This window comes from Octopus sinensis, linkage group LG7, assembly GCF_006345805.1.
Source record: "Octopus sinensis linkage group LG7, ASM634580v1, whole genome shotgun sequence".
In the NCBI taxonomy this organism is placed as follows: domain Eukaryota; kingdom Metazoa; phylum Mollusca; class Cephalopoda; order Octopoda; family Octopodidae; genus Octopus; species Octopus sinensis.
The window spans coordinates 11,122,098-11,143,191 of NC_043003.1; the positions used below are offsets into that span (position 1 = coordinate 11,122,098).

Here is a 21,094-nt window from a genome sequence, read left to right on the forward strand (position 1 = left end):
ATATATATATATATATATATATGTATGTATATATATGATATATGATGCATATTTCTGCGTGTGCATGTGTGTATGATGCATATGATGTGTATGTATATGATGTGTGTATATATATATAATGAATATATGTGTGTGTGTGTGTATGATGAAGAGGATATATACATATATATATCTATGTATATATACATACATAGCTGTGCATACAAAACAATGGTTACAAATAAAAATGAGCATTCAAGGAGTGATAAATTATTATTGATTCATGTTTAAGAAAGAATAAAAGATTTAGAGGAATAAAGAATAACGTATATGTATATCTTTCTGTGTATATGTGCATGTATATATATATATATATATATTATATATATATATATATTATATATATATATATATATACATATATATATATATATATATGCATTATAACCACAAATATATAAATACAGAGGCAAGCATACATACATATATATATGTATATATATATATATATTTATGTATGTATAATACATGTACATATGTATATATATATATGTATTTATATGGAATAATTGAATAGTTGGTTGTCGTCCATTGATGTTGTTTTGTTGAAGAAGTTTGAGCAGTTCTCAAAAGATAATTTCTCGCAAATAATTCCAACACTTATTTCTTCTTTGTATGACTAATTTTCCCCAACACACACACACACACACACATACACCAGTCTATCTCAAAGCTATATTTTAGCTATTGATCTTCAAAAATATTCTCTTCACAGTTTCCTTTCAAATTCTCTACAGATTTTTACAGCAAATTTTATATAAATCCAGATATTGAAATATTCACAGTTGCCATTGTTCCTTTTGTTATTATTATTATTATTATTATTATTGTTTATATAATTATTTTTTGTGATTTTATTTTTTATTTTTTACATACATTTATGACCAAGCAATCAATGCAGCCATGTTGTCTGTTTTCTAACAATTAGTATTGAACATCTAAAAATGTCTCAAATTGCTTTATATTACGACTGAATACCGAGAATAACCTTATCCACGAAGTTTAGCAGCAATAAATTCTAGTTGAGGGCTATTTTTATATAACAGAAATCAGACCTATGTATTTTAAGTATTTTAAGCCTGTATTACAGCCTGACACATCCAATAACAGAACAAAAGATACAACGGATATTTCTGCAGCAGTTTTCGAGGTATTTATATAACAGTTGATAAATTAGATTTCACAGTAGGTTAAAAACAGATAGCAAAATCAACAGTAATTTTGATTAACCCCTACCAAAATTCAATCATAATTTCAAAGTTGGTGTTTTTCTTGTATTAGTTTGATTATCCATGTTATGCGGTTTTTTGAAAATTAAATGAGAAATAATGATGTCACAAATTTATAGCTGACTGAAAAAGTCCTTTACTTGTTTCAGTCATAGTGTGTGTATGTGTGAGTGTTTGTGTGGTGTGTGCGTGTGAATATGTGTATGCGTGTGTCTATTTATGTGTGTGTGATTAGAGCATCACAGAAAGAATGGTGAGACAGATTCTTTAAGGCATGCCAGTTGGCGGGAGACTTGGGTGTTGGCTAAGTGTGAGATGGTTGGGTAGCATCACTAGTCTCGGTTGGTCAAGCTTGGGAGTCCAGCCAGCAAGTCAAATGACCGTTGCTTCTGACAGGACTCTATGGAGGAGGTGAATGAGAACTCAGCTTCCATGACTCTTCCAGAAATAGCAGATAAAGATGATGGATGGATGGATGGGTGGGTGGATGGATTGATGGATGGATGGGTGGACGGATGGATTGATGGGTGGGTGGGTGGACGGATGGGTGGATGGATGGGTGTGTGTGTGTGCTTGTCTCCACCCACCATCACTTGACAACTGATGCTGGTGTATTTAAGTCCATGTAACCTAGTCGTTTGGCAGAAGAGACCGATAGAATTAGTACCAAGCTTACAAAGAATAAGTACTGGATTCAGTCTTTTCGACTAAAGGTGCTGCTCCAGCATGGCCACAATGAAACAAATAAAAGAATACATATATAAAGTAATGAAGGCAGCTAGATGCAATGAAAACCGAAAAGAAAAAATTCAGTTATCATTAAAAGTGACCGAGTGTGCAGACTTCCTCCTACATTACAAGAAACAGGAGTCAAAGATCCATATAGTCACAAAAAGCACATTCTATGTACTGACAGGAGAAATAACCACCCTACAGTCAGTGAGGTCACTATACTAGCAGGCTGGTTTTGCTTGGAATGAAAGCTCATCAGTAGTGACTACTCCATCACAAACACACACACACACACACATATATATATATGCACACACACACACACACACACACACAGATATATATGCATTCTGAAAATCCAGGAATGGAACACTATCACCCCCACACCACAGCCTATGATAGAATAAGATCCCCATAAACTAATAATAATATGAAACTAATACAATAGACAGATAAGTAAATGGAATTAGATAATTAAATACACAAACAAAATATGATAAATTAAATTAATATTTAAAAAAAAGAAGAAAACAAAAAGTAAGTAGATAAAAAGAAATAAATAAAATAAATAAGATTAATTAAATGAATGTGAATAAACAGGGGATACTGATAATGCAGGTACCATACACATTCCCTCACATACACACACACAGGGATATACACATCCTCAAATAAAGATACATACAATAGGAATACAAAATGGCAGATTATTAGGAAGGAGAGACAAAAAAAATTAAAAGAAAGAAGAAAGCAAAGGACCACTGATGAGGTCACAGAAGTGTGATGAAAGAATTCTGGCCGAAATACAATTGATATGACATAAAGCTGAAGCAAGTGAACACCAAATATATAGTGCCTGTGTTTTCATAGGGTTAATTGTCAACATGACCAATCCCCAAATACAACAATATGTGTGTGTGTGTGTGTGTATATATATTGTTTTATTTGGGGATGGTCATATTGCCAATTTAGCCAATAATAACACGGGTACTATAAATTTGGTGTATATATGTATATATATCTTTAATATAGTATATGACAATTATTCAGTTGCCATAAAAAAACTCTGAGTTTCGGATTTCGTGATGGAAATCTACTCCGGCATCTCATCAGTTATCAAGCCAATCAAAAAATGCAATCTCATTAGATTATTCCTACTCGATACATTGGGCAAGACTTTTCCTGACGTATATTTCACCATTTAGAAAGATGATGCCTTAGCCTTAACTGAAATACTAATAGACCAGCACAAGATCAGTTTAGGAAGGTCATTATGCAAATAAAGGCATTTTCTGGTTGCCTTGATAACTGACGAGATGCCAGAGCAGATTTTCACCCCTACATCCGAAACTCAGAGTTTTATTACAGCGACCAAATAATTGTCACATATTATATTGCAGATAAATTCCTCTATTTACATAATATTGAGGTGTCATTCATTCTTATGTTGTCATACCATTACTATTTATATATATATATATATATGGTGTTAGGAAGAGCATCCAGCCATAGAAAACCATGCCAAATCAAACTGGATCCCGGCGCAGCCCAGTCAAACCATCAAACACATGTCAGCATAGACAACAGACGTTAAATGATGATGATGATATATACATATAAACAAATAGATAAACTTTTACTCACATACATTATGATGATGATGATGATGATGAAACCTATATACTCAAACACATACACACACACACACACAATTACAACCATGAATACAAATGCTAGTAAAACGATCTTTCAGGGCCAAAACCAGTCAGCCATAACATTGTTTTAGGGAGAAGAAAAGCAGACTAAAATGCGATCAAACACACACTCACACACTCATACACACAAACATACATGCATACACACGCTCATACACACACGCAAATACTCATACACTCGCACACACATGCACATACACATATACACACATACATACACACAGACATATACACACAAATACACACATACATACACCAACACACTCATACACGCACACATACCCACACATACACACATTCATACATACATGTACACATACACACATACATTCACACAAACACATACACACACATGCCGAGAGTCTAAAGGACAAACGCATATACACAGAAATACATTTACAAAGACTGACAAACGAACATACATGAGACAAGCGGACTGAGACGCTAACAACAGTATTTCCATAGTTGCTTTATGCCACAAATAATTAGACATGGTGTTCGTTAGACGATTGAAACGAGGAAACGGAATTTGAGAGATTAAGAAATGGTTGGAAACATAAAGAGATTTATTGTGGCTGTCGTTACTTAAATAAAGCATTTGGCATATGTGTGTGTGTGTGTGGTTTGTGTGTGCGTGTGTATATGCATATATATATATATATATATATATATATATATATATATATAATATATATATATATTATATATATATATTATATATATATATATATATATATATATATATATACATATACACATTATAGGCGGTGAGCTGGCAGAAACGTTAGCACGCCAGGCGAAATGTGTAGCCGTATTTCATCTGCTGTTATGTTCTGAGTTCAAATTCTGCAGAGGTCGACTTTGCCTCTCATCCTTTCGGGGTCGATAAATTAAGTACCAGTTACGCACTGGGGTCAATATAATCAACTTAATCCGTTTGTCTGTCCTTGTTTGTCCCCTCTGTGTTTAGCCCCTTGTGGGTAGTAAAGAAATATATATATATACACATACATATACATCATTTGTCTTTTGCTTGTTTCAGTCATTAGACTGAGGCCATGCTGGGGCACCATTTTGCACAATCTTTGGTCAAACAAATCAACTCTAGTATTTTTATTTTTTAAGCCTGGTACTTATCCTACAGGTCTCTTTTGCTGAACTACTAAGTTACTGAGACATAAACAAACCAACACTGGTTGTCAAATGATGGTGGGGAACAAACAAAGCCACAAACACATGTACATACATCAGTATATGCAACACAATGAGATTCTTTCAGTTTCCATCTACCAACTTTACTTACAAAGATTTTGTCAGCCCAAAGCTATAAAAGAAGACACTTGCCCAAGATGCCATGCAGTGGGACTGAACTTGAAACCATGTAGTTGGGAAGCAAACTTCTTGCCACACGACCACACTGGCACTTCAAAAGTTTTTCATATACTTTAAAATCTTCATCAAGATGCAGCAGTGGCTGTGTGGTAAGTAGCTTACTTCCCAACCACATGGTTCAAGGTTCAGTCCTACTGCATGGCACCTTGGGCAAGTGTCTTCTACAATAACCTCAAGCCAACCAAAGCCTTGTGAGTGGATATGGTAAATGGAAACTGAAAGAAGCCCATCATATATATATGTGTGTGTGAGTGTGTGTGTGTGTATATATAAACTGAAAGAAGCCCGTCGTATATATGTATATATATATATATATATGTGTGTGCGTGTATGTTTGTGTGTCTGTGTTTGTCCCCCTAGCATTGCTTGACAACCGATGCTGGTGTGTTTATGTCCCCGTCACTTAGCGGTTCGGCAAAAAGAGACCGATAAAATAAGTACTGGGCTTACAAAGAATAAGTCCCGGGGTCGAGTTGCTCGACTAAAGGCAGTGCTTCAGCATGGCCGCAGTCAACTGACTGAAACAAGTAAAAGAGCAAAGTGTAAAGTGTAAGTGTATGTATATATGTGTGTGTGGAGGTTATGAGAGGTAACGGTATCATTGACACCCAAAGGTGTCAGGTAATGCTGAATAAGGGGTTCATCATCGGTTATATGTCAGCATGTGTGTATATATATATAGGTATGTATGTATGTATGTATGTGTATGCATGTGTCTGTGTGTGTATTTGTATGTCTGTGTTTGTCCCCCCAACATTGCTCGACAACCGATGCTGGTTTTTTTACATACCCTGCAACTTAGCAGTTCAACAAAAGGGACCGACAGAATACGCACTAGGCTTACAAAGAACAAGTTCCAGGGTTGATTTGCTCGACTACAGGCTATGCTCCAGCATAGCCACAGTCAAATGACAGAAACAAGTAAAAGAATAAAAGAACATCTAATTGTTAACATTATTTATGGCTAGGAAACCTATTGAACTTTCAAATTTCTATCATGTAATATTATTATTGTGAAATTTATTGAACATTAAAATTTTTCATCTTTTTCTCATTGCTGTGAAAGTTATTGAAAATTTGACTTCTCATCTTGTAATGTTTGCTATGAAATCTATTGAATATTTCATTTTTGATCCTGTTTTACTGCTACGAAACTTTTTCCTGTGCATTTTCTGTCTTATAAAATTTCCATCTTATTTTTCTAAATTGTAAAAAATTTTTATTTATATTTACTATTGAAAAACCAAAAAAAAAATTAAAAAACAAAAACAAACATTGTTGAAAACTGTGGTGGTATCTTAATAAATTAAAGAATTTCTAATAGCTAAAATTATTTTTAAGACCTGGGTGCATTTTTAACTCCCGAAACAATCTCCCTATGTTTCTTCTTGTGTGGAAGTAAACCCCTTTTTACCCCCATTTGTCATCATCATCATCATCATCACTTAGCGCCTGTTTTCCATGCTGGACAGTTTGACAGGATCTGGTAAGGCTGGGGGCTGCACCAGGCTCCAGTTGTCTGTTTTCGCATGGTTTTTATGGCTGGATGCCCTTCTTAAGATCAGCCCCTCTACAGAGTGTACTGGGTGCATTTTATGTGTCACCAACACCAGTGCTTCTAATATGGCACGAGTGATTTTTATGTGACACCAGGACCAGTATTAATTCTGCTGTGGTGGACAGGTCTTCTTGAGAACAGCAAGGTTGTGGTTGTTTAGCCTCAGCTTAGCCTTGATCCCTTCAGATCTATGATCAAAAACATTCTAGCCATAACCATTCCATTTTATTTTTTGTGCGGTGGGGGTATGCACCCAACTATATGGTTCAAGGTTCAGTCCCACTGCATGGTACCTTGGGCAAGTGTCTTCTGCTATATCCTCAGTTTGACCAAAGCCTTGTGGGTGGATTTGGTAGATAGAAACTGAAAGACCATCATATGTGTGTGTGTGTGTGCATGTGCACATGAGTGTTTGTCCACCCCACCACTGCATGAAAACCGGTGTTGGTTTGTTTATGTCCCCATAACTTAGTGGTTCAGTGAAAAGAGACCAATAGAATAAGTAACAACTTTTTAAAAAAGTATGGCGGTTGATTTGTTTGATTAAAATTCTTCAAGACAGAGGCCCCAGCCTAATAACTGAAACAAATAAAAGCTAGAAGATAAGCTAAAACTATCCTCATGCGTCAGCGCAGATGTGGCTGTGTGGTAAGTAGCTTGCCTCCCAACCACATACTTCCAGGTTCAGTCCCACTTGACACCTTAAGCAGGTGCCTTCTATGATAGCCTCAGGCTGACCAAAGTCTTGTGAGTGGAAACTGAAAGAAGCCCGTCGTATATATGTATGTATGTGTATATGCTTGTGTGTCTGTGTTTGTCCCCCCAACATCGCTTGACAACCGATAGTGGTGTGTTTACGTCCCCCGTAACTTAGCAGTTCGGCAAAAGAGACCAATAGAATAAGTACTAGGCTTACAAAGAATAAGTCCTGGGGTCGATTTGCTCGACTAAAGGCGGTGCTCCAGCATGGCCACTGTCAAATGACTGAAACAAGTAAAAGAGTAAAAAAGCAGAGTTTATTGGAAACCAAATAAGGTTGTATTAGAAACACCCGAATGCTTTCACATGGGCTCCATTGGTTGCTGACAACACATTTAGATGATACAATACAATGAATTGTGGAAGATGTAAAGATAATTTATAAACACCCTGCTTATCATTACCTTCGTTAGTATTGTCATCGTTATTGTTTTAACATCCATTTTTCCATGTCTGCATGGATCAGATGGAATTCACTGAGGCAAAATTTTTATGGCCAGATGTTCTTCCTGTCACCAACCCTCACCAGTAATATTTTCCCTTGGGCAGACATGTTCTCATAGAAGATTAGACATAAAAAACATCTTTTCTTTGATGGTGACACTTGTTTATGATTATTGTGTGACGTCAAGACAAAAAGACACAGACATACATACATCCACACAGACCCACTTGCACACAAACACACATTCCCACCAACACACACACAAACACAGACACACCCACACACATGCCCACCCACACCCACACACATACATACATGCACACATGACTGGCTTCTTTCAGTAAATCCAGTTTAACATCACCAGCTGATACTTAAGTGCACTTTGAGTGCCTTTAATAGAACCCACTTCGTTGTAAGCATTTGAACCAGATATCTGATTTAACAACCCATGTATACTAGTGTAGCTGCAGAGGGGTGCGCGATAGGAAGGGGGTCTGCCCTGGGCAGCTCTTTTTCAAAGGGGCAGCACTTTTGGGTCTGCCGTAGGCAATATGTATTTTTTGGGCCTGCTGTAGGCAAATGGAAGGGCCACCTCAGGCAGCAGACACTCTAACTACACTAGAGCCCATGAGTCAAGGTTTCTTCTGCAAAGAGTCTTTGAGGTGCTGCAAAAGAACCACAGGGTGATTCAAAAGTTTCCATACATAGGAAAAAATTATTTTTTTTATAAGAGACAGTTTATAAGATCCCCTGATCTGACCCCTCTTGATTTCTATCTTTGGGGGCATTTGAAAGGCATGGTGTATCGCGGAAAGATAAAAGACTTAAATCATTTGAAGGAACGCATCACTAACTCCTTTGCACAGGTATCACCAGATGTCCTTTTACGAGTTCACAATGAATGGGGTTAATGTATTGCAATCATCATCATCATCGTTTAACGTCTGCTTTCCATGCCAGCATTGGTTGGACAATTTGACTGAAGACTGGCGAACCAGATGGCTGCACCAGGCTCCAATCTGATCAGGCAGAGTTTCTACAGTTGGATGACCTTCCTAATGCCAACCACTCTGAGAGTGTAGTGGGTGCTTTTACATGCCACCGGTATGACAACCAGTCGGGCGGTACTGGCAATGGCCATGCTCAAATGGTGTTTTTTACATGCCACCTGCACAGGGGCCAGTCCAGCAGCACTGGCAACGACCTCACTTTAATATGTCTTCACATGCCAGTAAGGCAACGCTGGTAACGATCACGCTCAAATGGTACTTTTTACGTGCCTCCGGCATGGATTCCACTTCAACACAATGGTAACTATATAGAATCTCTTTTACTTGTTTCAGTCATTTGACTGCAGCCATGCTGGAGCACTGCCTTTTAGTCAAGCAAATCGACCCCAGGACTTATTCTTTGTAAACCTAGTACTTATTCTATTGGTCTCTTTTGCCGAACCGCTAAGTTACGGGTACCAAACACAGACAAATACACACACACACACACATATATATATATATATATATATATATATATATATATATATACATATATATGATGGACTTCTTTCAGTTTCCATCTACAAATCCACTCACAAGGCTTTGGTTGCCCAAGGTGCCATGCAGTGGGACTGAACTTGGAACCATGTGGTTGGTAAGCAAGCTACTTATCACACAGCCACTCCTGCACCTTGATAAATAAAAAAAAAAGTGTTCTTATAAACTGTTTCTTATTAAAAAGATAAATTGTTCCTATGTATGGCAACTTTTGAATCACTCTGTGCATTAAGGATACGCCTCTGTGGTGTACTCATCCACTTACACTTTAATTTTACAAGCAGACCGTTCTGTTGATGAATCAACTGGAACCCTCGTCAACGTAACTAAGATAGTGCCAGCTTTTCTTTTTTGTTATCTTATTTATAAATGATACAGTTTGTTTGTATTTTATGATTTGTTGAAGTTATGGAATTGTTATTCTTTTCTGAAGACAAGCAGCCAGTGTTTTTGGTTCCCTGCTAGTTTGGTAAAATCTTGCAATATTTTGTTTTGAATTTGTTCTGCAAGAATTTTGATTAAAAGCCATGTGTTGAAAGTGATATTGTTATATTTTGGGAGAATCTCGACAGACTCTGAAGCCTGCAGGATTTTATAGGTTCTCATTCACTTCATTTTTTTTGGATATCTGCCCAGAAATTTTTCATCACAACTTTTCTGTGATCTTCTCAATGAGTTCAAATTCTCCAACAACACCAGCCAGCCAACCAACAAACAAATAAGAAACAGAGATATTCTGATAGCATTGATGGAATTATAACAGACAGGACATTGTCTTACAACCTCAGTGCATACACACCAGGAACATGCCACCTGGGTAGACAAGGTAGGCAGTGCCTACTTTGAATAAAATAGATCAATAACAACATTTTCCTTTGATGACAAAATATGCACCTAATTCAATAAAATTATAAAGGTTATTATGCATAAAATACAAAATATTAAATTTTTTTTGTAGATTAGGTAGGCATAATTAGCCCCTGCCTTTCAATCTCAGTAGCTGAGCTACACATAGTACTGCTGTAGTACATGTGCTGTGTACACTCCTACAACACCATTTTCTTTATGTACTATAAAAGCAGAAGTAAATCTGCCTGCAACTCAGTCACACAGCTGTGTTTCACTTATTTTTTGTACGTTTTACTACATAAACATCACCTACTGCCTACCCTGAGTAATTACTGATGGCACATACCTGATATACACACACCTAGCATTATAAGTCACTGTGTATTCCATAGACATGTGTTCTTTGACCATTAATTTTTAGGCGGAATCAGCAAAGCCCAATAAGGAACATGGTCGGCTCAGAGAATCACAGTCCATTTGACAAACTTTCACACAGTTTTCTTCTACAAAAGAACATTGAGTGAAACCTAGTAACCAGTTGATCTAGCAAGTGGAGCCTCATTTCAATGACAGGGGCTGGTGTGCAATGATGCCATCAAGAGGAAGGCCCTGAAATGGTGCATATTTTCTCCTAATGACCTCAAAAGCTTACCAGCATCCAGTATGTGGAACTTTCAAGAGGTAGCACTGGTTGCTTGCAAAAGATCAATGACAAAACTTGGATTGACATGAATCTTTGGGAAAAGACACTTTTCAAGATGCCACACACTTGATCAAATAGAGAATATAAATCCTTTTTAATTTTGGTACAAAGCCGGAAATTTTGGGGTCCCAAGTGTTCGACTGGTACTTATTTCACTGGCCTCAGAAAGGATGAAAGGCAAAGTTAATCCTGGTGACATTTGAACTCAGGACGTAAAGATAGACAAAATGCCACAAAGCATTTTGTCTGGCATGCTAACAATTCTGCCAGCTCACCACCTTAATAATAATAATAATAATAATAATAATAATAATAATAATAATAATGCCCACCTGACAACAAGGTATGTGATAAGGAAGAAAGAAAAGTCGATAGATATGACAGGTTAGCTTGGGAGGTTAAGCAGTTGTGGTTGATGAAAAAGGTAGCAGTAATACCAGTAATTGTTGGAGCCCTTGAAACAGTCAGTAAGAATCTTGAGAAGTACGTGGAACAAATAGGGGCTGCAATAAGGGTGGAGCAGTTGCAGAAAACAGCACTGCTTGGAACCGCTCGAATACTCCAGATGGTGCTCGAAGAATAAGGGGTGTTACTGGTAGTGAACAGCTGACACCATAGTACATCTCCAGCATTAGAAGCTGTGTAAAGACAATCAAATAATAATAATAATAATAATAATAATAATAATAATAATATAATAATAATGAAATAAAAGGCATCGGAGGGGTGATGCATGCCCTGTGAGCAGACAAATTTTTTCACAAATTATAGTGTGGCTTACAATGCGTTGCTTTTTAATTGAACTGAATTAAGCTTTGTAAGAGTTTGACTAAAAGAGGATTAGAAGCCTAAGAACGGTGAAATTAAGAAATCAACTTGTAAATAAATGAAACCCTCAAATCCATTGGTGTACACACACACAGAGTTGCATATGTATGTATGTACCCACACATGTCTATGCACATAGGTACACCATAATCTATATACACACAGATGAGGGTCAATTCATATGAAAAAGAAAGTGAACAAAATAACATGACCACTTGCTTATCGAGAAATTTTCATGATTTTAAAAGAATTTTCGTTTTTTTTAAATGTTAATCAAATCAAATTTTTACCATTTCAAACCACTCACCCAATGAGTATTTCTGCCAAATTTGGTAAAAATTTGTTCTGCCATTTTCCAGTAATTTTGCAAACACACAAACAGACAGACAAAGACGAGTAATTACAATACCTTGCTTTTGTTACACACACAGGGTAATAACAATAAATACCCTGATGCAGTACCAGGTAGTGGTTCTCATCTTAACTGATTGGAAGTGCTATCATGTATATTGTGTTGTTTTGGTATAAAAGACAGGCTACAGTAAATATTCTGCTCAATACCACAGATTTGCTTGTCACAAACCTACCCTTAATTCCCGTTCCTATTACTAGTTCTCCAATGAACCATATTGGGGCAGTGCCAACATCTTCAGCAGCTACAGACTGTAGCATGCTCTCTCAATGATCATATAGCCACTAGTGAAGAAGTCCCTGGATGTCTATGGCAGCATTAATGATCTCAGTTGAACTGATGACTACATTTGTTCCTCTGACCTCACAGATCACATTATAGGTAGCATGAATGTACTATTACAATATCCGTCAATTCGTATCGATTATGGTGTAGAAAATTTGTATGGAAATGATTTACAAGAATGGTGTAGTGTTTCACAATGTTGATACTAATGAGCCAAGCCTTCTCATAAAATTTACATTTGATATTAGATCCTTTTGTTTATGTGATAATGGATACTCAAACAAAACAAACAAATAGAAAAAAGTCTTGCAGCACTAATCCAGAACAAAGTAGATCCTCAGCTGTGAGAAAAAAAAATCTCACTGAGCACTGGATGTCATAAAAACATAGGTTGTAAAAAGGAGCCCCATTGCTTCCAAAGGACCACAACCAAATAAGAAGGATGTTGGCACATGTTGTTAGTGCCAGCATAAAAATGACACTATTGGCACATGCTTAAATTTTTATTTATCACTATAATCAGGAGAAGAGTGCAACCATTGTAATTGGTATCGCTGGAGATGTAGCTTTCCTCTTCATGAGGAAACGTAGAAGACAAAGAACTAATGCCCACCACTTTACAAAAATCCTGTAAAAAATTGATAGACAAAATTACACATGTGTAGTGCCACAGACTTTATGAAGGGGTTATAAAAACAAAAAAGTTAAGTTTAAAATATAAACTGCATACAAAAGATAGATAATTAGTAAAATTAAAACTAAGATATTACAAAGTTTATCAACACTAAATCCCTCCAAAATGCTTACTAGTGCATTTGGTTGCTCTAGTACACAATTTTAGAAATGGTTAAATGAACACAGGTTTGTGGAGCACCCTGACCCAATTTAGCTAGAAAGCTTTCACATTTTATTTTGTTTAAATTATTGTTTTGTCATAATTTTTATTTATAAATATACAAACGTATGTACTGTTAATTTCTTCATATATCCTTTCATATATTGTATAGCATCTCTCACCTCTCCTTTTGGTTTTGTAAACTTGTCATTCACTCTTAACTTTTTTTTTAAACACTTAGTGTAAAGTTTTATATTTCTTTGTATCTCTTCAGGTTTTTAGTGGTTAATAAAGGTCTATTCTTATTATGCTTTGTGACATTTCATCCATCTTTACATTCTGAGTTCAAACACCATTGAGGTTGCTTGTGCCCTTCCTCCTTTCGGGATCAATAACATAAGTTGAACATTGGGGTAAAATATATGAAGCCCAGTATACCTATCATGACTACCCGTCTGATAAGGGTACACCAGGCACATGCATCACAACCATATGTGCGCGGCATGGTGATCTCATATTAAGATAAACAGTGCATGACCTTGCAGGTGGGGGCCAGTTAGAATTTTCTTCGGGTTAAGTAACCCATTCTGCTCAAAAGGTCCTTGAATAAGGGTTACCTAAGGATGTTGAACAAAATACCTATGTTTCCAAAGGTGAATTATCCAAACCTCCAAGAATTCCTTTCAACACACGACTATGATGCTCCCTCACTACATCTGCTCGTGATCAGAGAGGCACATATTGTCAGCCACTAAGGCACATGGTCAACTGGTTAAGGTCAAACAACTGACAAACAAATCTGTGGTATTGAGCAGAATATTTGCTGTAGTCAAAGTGACACTGGGGTAAAATATACAAAGCCCAGTATATTATTATCATTATTATTATTATCATTATTATGATTATTATCATCATTATTATTATTACCATTATTATTAGATGTTTGGCTTTTGCTTTGTATTTCAAGTTAACTCCAAGTCTCACTCGGAGACCTCAAGAGACAACAAGTTAGTTCAAGTTGGTGTTATGACTAGGGTGACATATTTTTGGTTTTGCACAGAGTATTGTTCCAGAGAATGTCTGTCAAAACATAAATAAATTAGAAGTTTGCTTTGAAAATGATTTGACTATAAAATGATAGTCTGATGTTAAGACGACAGTAAAAGGTATTTACTATTATGTACTTTTAAAAGTACTTTGACACTGTTTACAGGTTTTACATAGGATATCAGCGGTTCCTATGAGCACTATTTTGTGAATTTCTTCCATTTTGGGATTTCTTGGTATCTGAGCTAGGTAACAATCAGCCCCTTTTGCTATCATTCCTAGGACACCTATGACAACAGGGACTGCTTTAGTCTTGAGGTTCCACATTTTGCCAATTTCTATTTCAAGATCTTTATACTTGCTCAGTTTTTGGTAGGTCTTCACAGACATTTATGTCGATTGGGACAAGGTGTCATGCAGTGGGGCTGAACCTGACACCATGAGGTTCAAAACATGACCTTCTCAACCATACAGCCACTCCTTTACCTCTCTACTTCTTCCTTTTTTTTGTCCTCCATTTTTCCCCCTCCTTTTCAAACAAAAAGCAAATACCTTCATCATCATCATCATCATCATCATCATCATCATCATCACTACTTTTGCATTTTTTTGTTTATTTCTTTCTTTATTTTGTTATCTTGTCAATTGAGAATATAACATTTTCAAGAAAAGAATGGATCAGGTGTGTCTAACACACCAAGCTTTGTAAAGTTGATGAGTAACTGACCCTATTTGCATTTTTATTTATTTTTTTAACTTATTTATTTATGTATTTGTTATTGAAATTCTGACCTGTTTTTTTCTTTTTACTTTATTTCCTTTGGTTTCTGATTTTCAATTTTTTCATTTACCTTTTTATTTCTTTTTCTTCTTCTTCTTCTTCACATTAATAACAACAACAGCAATAATAATAATAATGATATTAATAATAATAATAATAATAATAATAATAATATTAATAATAATAATAATAATAATAATAATAATATTAATAATAATAATAATAATAGTAATAATAATAATGATAATAATAATAATAATAATAATAATAATAATAATAATAATAATAATAGTGATAATAACAATAATAATAACAATAACAATACAATATTGTTATTGTTGTTATTATCGTTGATATTTTCATTATTATTTTTATCATTATTATTTTATTTTTATCCATCATCATCATCATCATCATCATTATGCTGTTGCTTCTTTCACTTTATTCATTACTCTAGCAAATACTCTCAGGTAACAAATATCCTTAGAGATTTTCTATGCTTTGGTAAGGAATTTCCACCCTGTTACTTGCTCTTCTGTTCACTGCTATTACTTCAAGTCATAAATACATATGCGCATACATCATTATGATCATCGTTTAACGTCCACTTTCCATGCTAGCATGGGTTGGACGATTTTGACTGAGGGCTGGCAAACCAGATGGTTGCACCAGGCTCCAGTCTGATCTGGCAGTGTTTCTACAGCTGGATGCCCTTCCTAACGCCAACCACTCCGTGAGTGTAGTGGGTGCTTTTTACGTGCTACCAGCACAGAAGCCAGTCAAGGTGGCGCTGGCATCGGCCACATACGGATGGTGCTTTTAACATGCCACCGGCACAGGTATCACAACTACAATTTCCATTTGATTTTTTTTTTTTTATGTTGATGTACTTGACTCAATAGGTCTCCTGAAGCACAGCAGGCTGTCCTGTGATCCAAGGCACTTTGGATGGGCTAGGGCTTCTATGTAAAGCTGGTGGAGGAAACAGCCATATATATATACTAGCAATGCATCCCGGCGTTGCCCAGGTGTTATGACCTACAAGTACAGTGTATTATTTGCTCCTTTCTTATGGGCAGAATCGGCACAGTTGATATATAGTTAATGGAATAATGGAAGTTATTGCTTGTTTAATAGTGAAGGGCAAGGGTACAATTTGCATGAAAGCGCTTTCTCTTCTTAAGAAGGATCAGAAACTATGTGTTGTTTCATTGTATAACAGGGGGTTAATACAATTTTGTCCAGAAATCACATTTTCAACATTTTAATTTCGCTTCATCCCCACTGCAATGTCTTAATTTGTAACTTACTCTTTTAGTTGTTTCAGTCATTTGACTGTGGCCATGCTGGAGCACCGCCTTTAGTTGAGCAAACTGATCCTGGGATTTACTCTTTGTAAGCCTAGTACTTATTCTATTGGCCTCTTTTGCTGAACCACTAAGTTATGGGGACATAAACACACCAACATCAGTTGTCAAGTGATGTTGGGAGGGGGGGAGACAAACACAGACTCACAAAAATATACACACACACACATATATATATATACATATATATATATATACATATATATACGATGGGCTTCTTTCAGTTTCCGCCTACTATATCCACTCACAAGGCTTTGGTCGGCCCGAGGTTCAGTCCCACGCAGTGGGACTGAACCTGGAACCATGTGGTTGGTAAGCAAGCTACTTACCACACAGCCACTCCTATGCCTATAACTTATTCAATTTTTAAAAAACATTTTGTTATCTTCATAGAAAAATACAGAGATCATGAATATGGAAAATACATTTTTTATGGTTTAATTTCAAAAAGCCAAAATCTCCCAATTTTTCCCTTTTGTCTGTTTCCCACATGCATAGAATTCTACTGAAATAGTAGACTTAAAAAATACCACACCACCACCAGAAAACCCAACATGCTAGAAACAACAGGTAAGCAACATTATTTCTGAAGAAAATAAAGTTTATTTGACATGTGTAACTGATCTGACTGTTCTGGAAGGCGGTGAGCTGGCAGAATTGTTAGCATGCTGGGTAAAATGCTTGAGTGGTATTTTGCCTGTTCAAATGCCGCCAGGGTCAACTTTGCCTTTCATCTTTTCACGGTCGATAAATTAAGTACCAGTGAGATACTGGGGTTGATGTAATTGATTGGTCCCCTCCCCTGAAATTTCAGGCCTTGTGCCTATGGTAGAAAGGATTTGATTGTTCTGGTCTTAACATCAGTTGGTAAGAACAGAAGTCATTTGACGACACCCTTTTGTTTGTAATTGGCTATTCTGTTGCAGGTTCAATCCAAGGAATATTGAAATAATACCGATCTTGTCCATTCTACAGAATAAGATTGCACTGGAGAGCATCATAAGAGGGATGAGTCTCTGAAACATGTTTAAGGTTGTTATCTCAAATACGAATGAGAATATCATGATTTTCATGGGGATCACCAACCATAAGGATGGCTGCTTCATTAGATGTGGGCTCATTAAAACAGCATAAAATGTCCTTTGCTATAGTTTACACACACAGAGAATTGATAATATTGAAAACAGCAAAATGTACAGACACAAAGTTCAAGTGAAACGAAATGTAGTGAATATAGGTGCAAAGCATACTTTCTGTAGCATAGTTATGCTATAAAAAAATAGAAAGTCACCAATTTAGCAAAAGTTAGTATGCGTCACCAATGTAAAAAAGTACAGAAAGTCAACATTTATTTGGAACATGTACTAAATGTTATAAAATTCATGATTGAATGAATGTCACGGTGAAGAAAGTGAAAGTCCAAGAAAATTCAGAAGGCATAATTCAATTTCTCATACAAAAATGATTTATCTTACAATTTTGAAACAAATGCTGAACCAAGTGTATAAAAAGGAAGATGCTGTTTTTGAACTGTGTAACATTATAGGCTGTAGAATAAATACTGAGTAACACAGTAAAAAGGTTGTGGGATGTTGATACTCACAGTGATGAAGAGTACAAGGACTGTTAAGAAAACATTATCTTGAAACTGGTCAGAAAGAGTGGAATAACATTTCTGTAATTGTATTGAAAGAGCTGCTGAGGCTTTCGACTTTGCCATGTTTCTGAATTTGTTACAATGACCAGAATAATATTTTTTTCAGATATAGTTGTGAGTATTTGTGAGTTGTGTTAAATCTGGCAAATCTTCATGTTGGTAGTACTTGAAAATGAAAGTAGTTGTTTGTTTGAAGTCCAGGCTACAAGTAAACTTTCAATGTTGGCGCGTTTCACTGTTTGGAAGGGGGGAAGTTACATACATGAAGAGACACATACACGTACATTAATGCATACAGGAAGCCTATCTCTGTTACTGTGTGTGTCTGTCTATGTCTTTAGATGTGTGTGTGTGTGAGTTGTCACAAAAATGTATGTATACCGACAGACAGAAACACTGTCACACACATACTTGTCAGTCATTGGCCTAACATACATAACGAATGTGTGAACACATATAGAAAATGTGACATCATCATTGTTGTGGCGGTAGTAGTGGTGGTAAAAGATGTCATTCACAATAGGTGACTAAAAGGAAAATGATAATCTTAAATTTTTGTAATGCAAATAAGTGGATGAAAATATATGATCTGGCAGTGTTTCTACAGCTGGATGCCCTTCTTAATGTCAACCACTCCGAGAGTATGGAAAACAAATGTTGGATGATGATGGTAGTGATGACGACTCACATGGTGGGCTTCCATACAGTTTCTGTCTACCAAATTCACTCAGAAGGTATTGGTTGTCCACGGTGTCTATTGTTGGAGATACTTGCCTAGGGTGCTACAAAGTGGGACTGAACCTGAAACCGTGAGGTTGTAAAACAAGTTTCTTCACCACACAGCCATACATGTGCATAACCAACAACAAAAATTTAATTAGGTATAAATACTTTGTCTAAAGGTTGCCACTTGGCAACAAGGTATATATATTCATTCATCAAGTAAATTAAGCACAGTTAATCTAATGTCCTCTCCACTTTGCACTCTTTGTGAAGTACATTTGTGTCATTCGATCTGCTTTTTAAGTTTGTTTGCAGTTATTCCTCTGTATTCAATTGTTTCTGGTTTACTTCTTGATGCTACAGTAGTGCTGTGTACTATACATCATTCCAGGCAGTTTGTACTAAATAAGCATACAACTGGGAAATCACAGTAGCTGTATATTTGTTTTACATTGCTTTGTTATCGATATTTCGCGATGTTTCTATTAATCATGGCAGTTACTGAATTTGCAATTTCAGCATTGTTAAGTATCTTATTTTGAGTTGAATAATGCTAAATATTATTCTATACTGATGGTCAAGTGGAAAACGTTTCTTTTCTAGGCGGATAAAGGCTGTGCCTATTTTTGTGCTTACATTAGTGAAAAATAGGGGATTATACCATAGAGTTTTCCTGGTACACTTCCTGTTCTTAGAATTAACTTGGCTATTATATTCAATTGATTCTTTAAAACCACTAGCTTGCTTTTAGTGCACTGTTGAATGCATTCATTACCCAGTTGTTTCAATACATACATACATACATACGTACGTATGTACATACATACATACATACATACATACATACATACATACATATACATATATATATATATATATATATATATATATATATATATATATATATATATATGCACATACATATTGTGTGTGTGTGTTTTTGTACATATATATCTTTCTGTGTGTGTATATATATATATATATATATACACATATGAAAAGTATGTGTAGGTGATAAGAGATTTGTGTCTATGTATGGGAAAAGAATATGTATATGTGTACATAAATGTATATATATGAAAATATTTGATCATGTACAAGTGTATATATATGGATATGTCCATTTGCACAGTATGCAAGTACATATATGTGCATGTGCATTATTTGAGAGTTTACATAAAGCATGCAGCTACTGATTCTTACGAAGTCCATATTCTTTTTATTAAGCTCTCGAATAGTAATTAAATAATCTAATTCATTAGTATACTGTTAATAAAAATGGTCTTAATAAGCTGCCAACAGCAAAGAATTTGAATTGATAGATGTGGCTGATAAATGTTATGCATTGTTTTATTAAATAAACTAAGAGAGTAGTTTTAATAATATTGTAAAGTGCACAGCTTTTACTCTGTGTGTGTGTGTGTGGTGTGTGTGTGTGTGTGTGTGTGTGTGTGTGCTGTATTTGGGGTAGAGAGAAGAGGAAAGATAATAAGGCTAGGAAGAGAGAGAGAGAGAGAGGTTGAAAGAGAGAGTGAGAGAGTAATTGTATCTGCTTGAATGTAAGAGAGTGAGCGATTTTTATCTATTTCATGCTATTTCTGTATATGATGACATACACACACACACACTAACACATATATATACGTGAAGATGTATGTACATACGCATGAACATATGTCTGTCTTATGTGTATATATATATCATATGTACACACACTCAATGTAACTAAATATTTCATATCTCATGTTTCGTTTTGTTATATTTATGTGTGTGTGTGTGTGTGTGTCTGCATATGTGTGTGTGTACATGTATATGTATGTGTGTGTGTATATATATGTTTGTATACTTGCATATATATATATACATACAACTAAACAGAACGAGAGATTGTTTATAAAATATTAAGTGACATCATCTTACACATATTTCATTAACAACAAATTATTATTAGGTATATAGAGAATATTTCATAATCAAAATATATTGTCAAGCCTTCAGAGATATGTAACTTTAACACTGACCATTACAGTTGTTGCTATCAGAGGAATGGCAGTCAACAGTTGATTGCACCTCCAATGAGGGCAACTTTGTCATGTAAGTAAATATCTTACAAAAATAGTATAAGGTAGAGAAGAAATTTCAGTTTTGTCAGAAACCCAGCAACTTCTTTGTGCTGTTGTTATGACAA

General features: G+C 35.6%; 1 long non-coding RNA gene across 1 annotated transcript; it reads left to right on the top strand.

Moving 5' to 3' along the window:
• The first annotated feature begins 200 nt into the window (after positions 1-200).
• Positions 201-20,864, top strand: LOC118764062. Its single transcript, XR_004999850.1, has 3 exons — positions 201-213; positions 17,826-17,830; positions 20,785-20,864. It is a non-coding gene; the product is annotated as an uncharacterized LOC118764062 (long non-coding RNA).
• Positions 20,865-21,094: the final 230 nt, after the last annotated feature.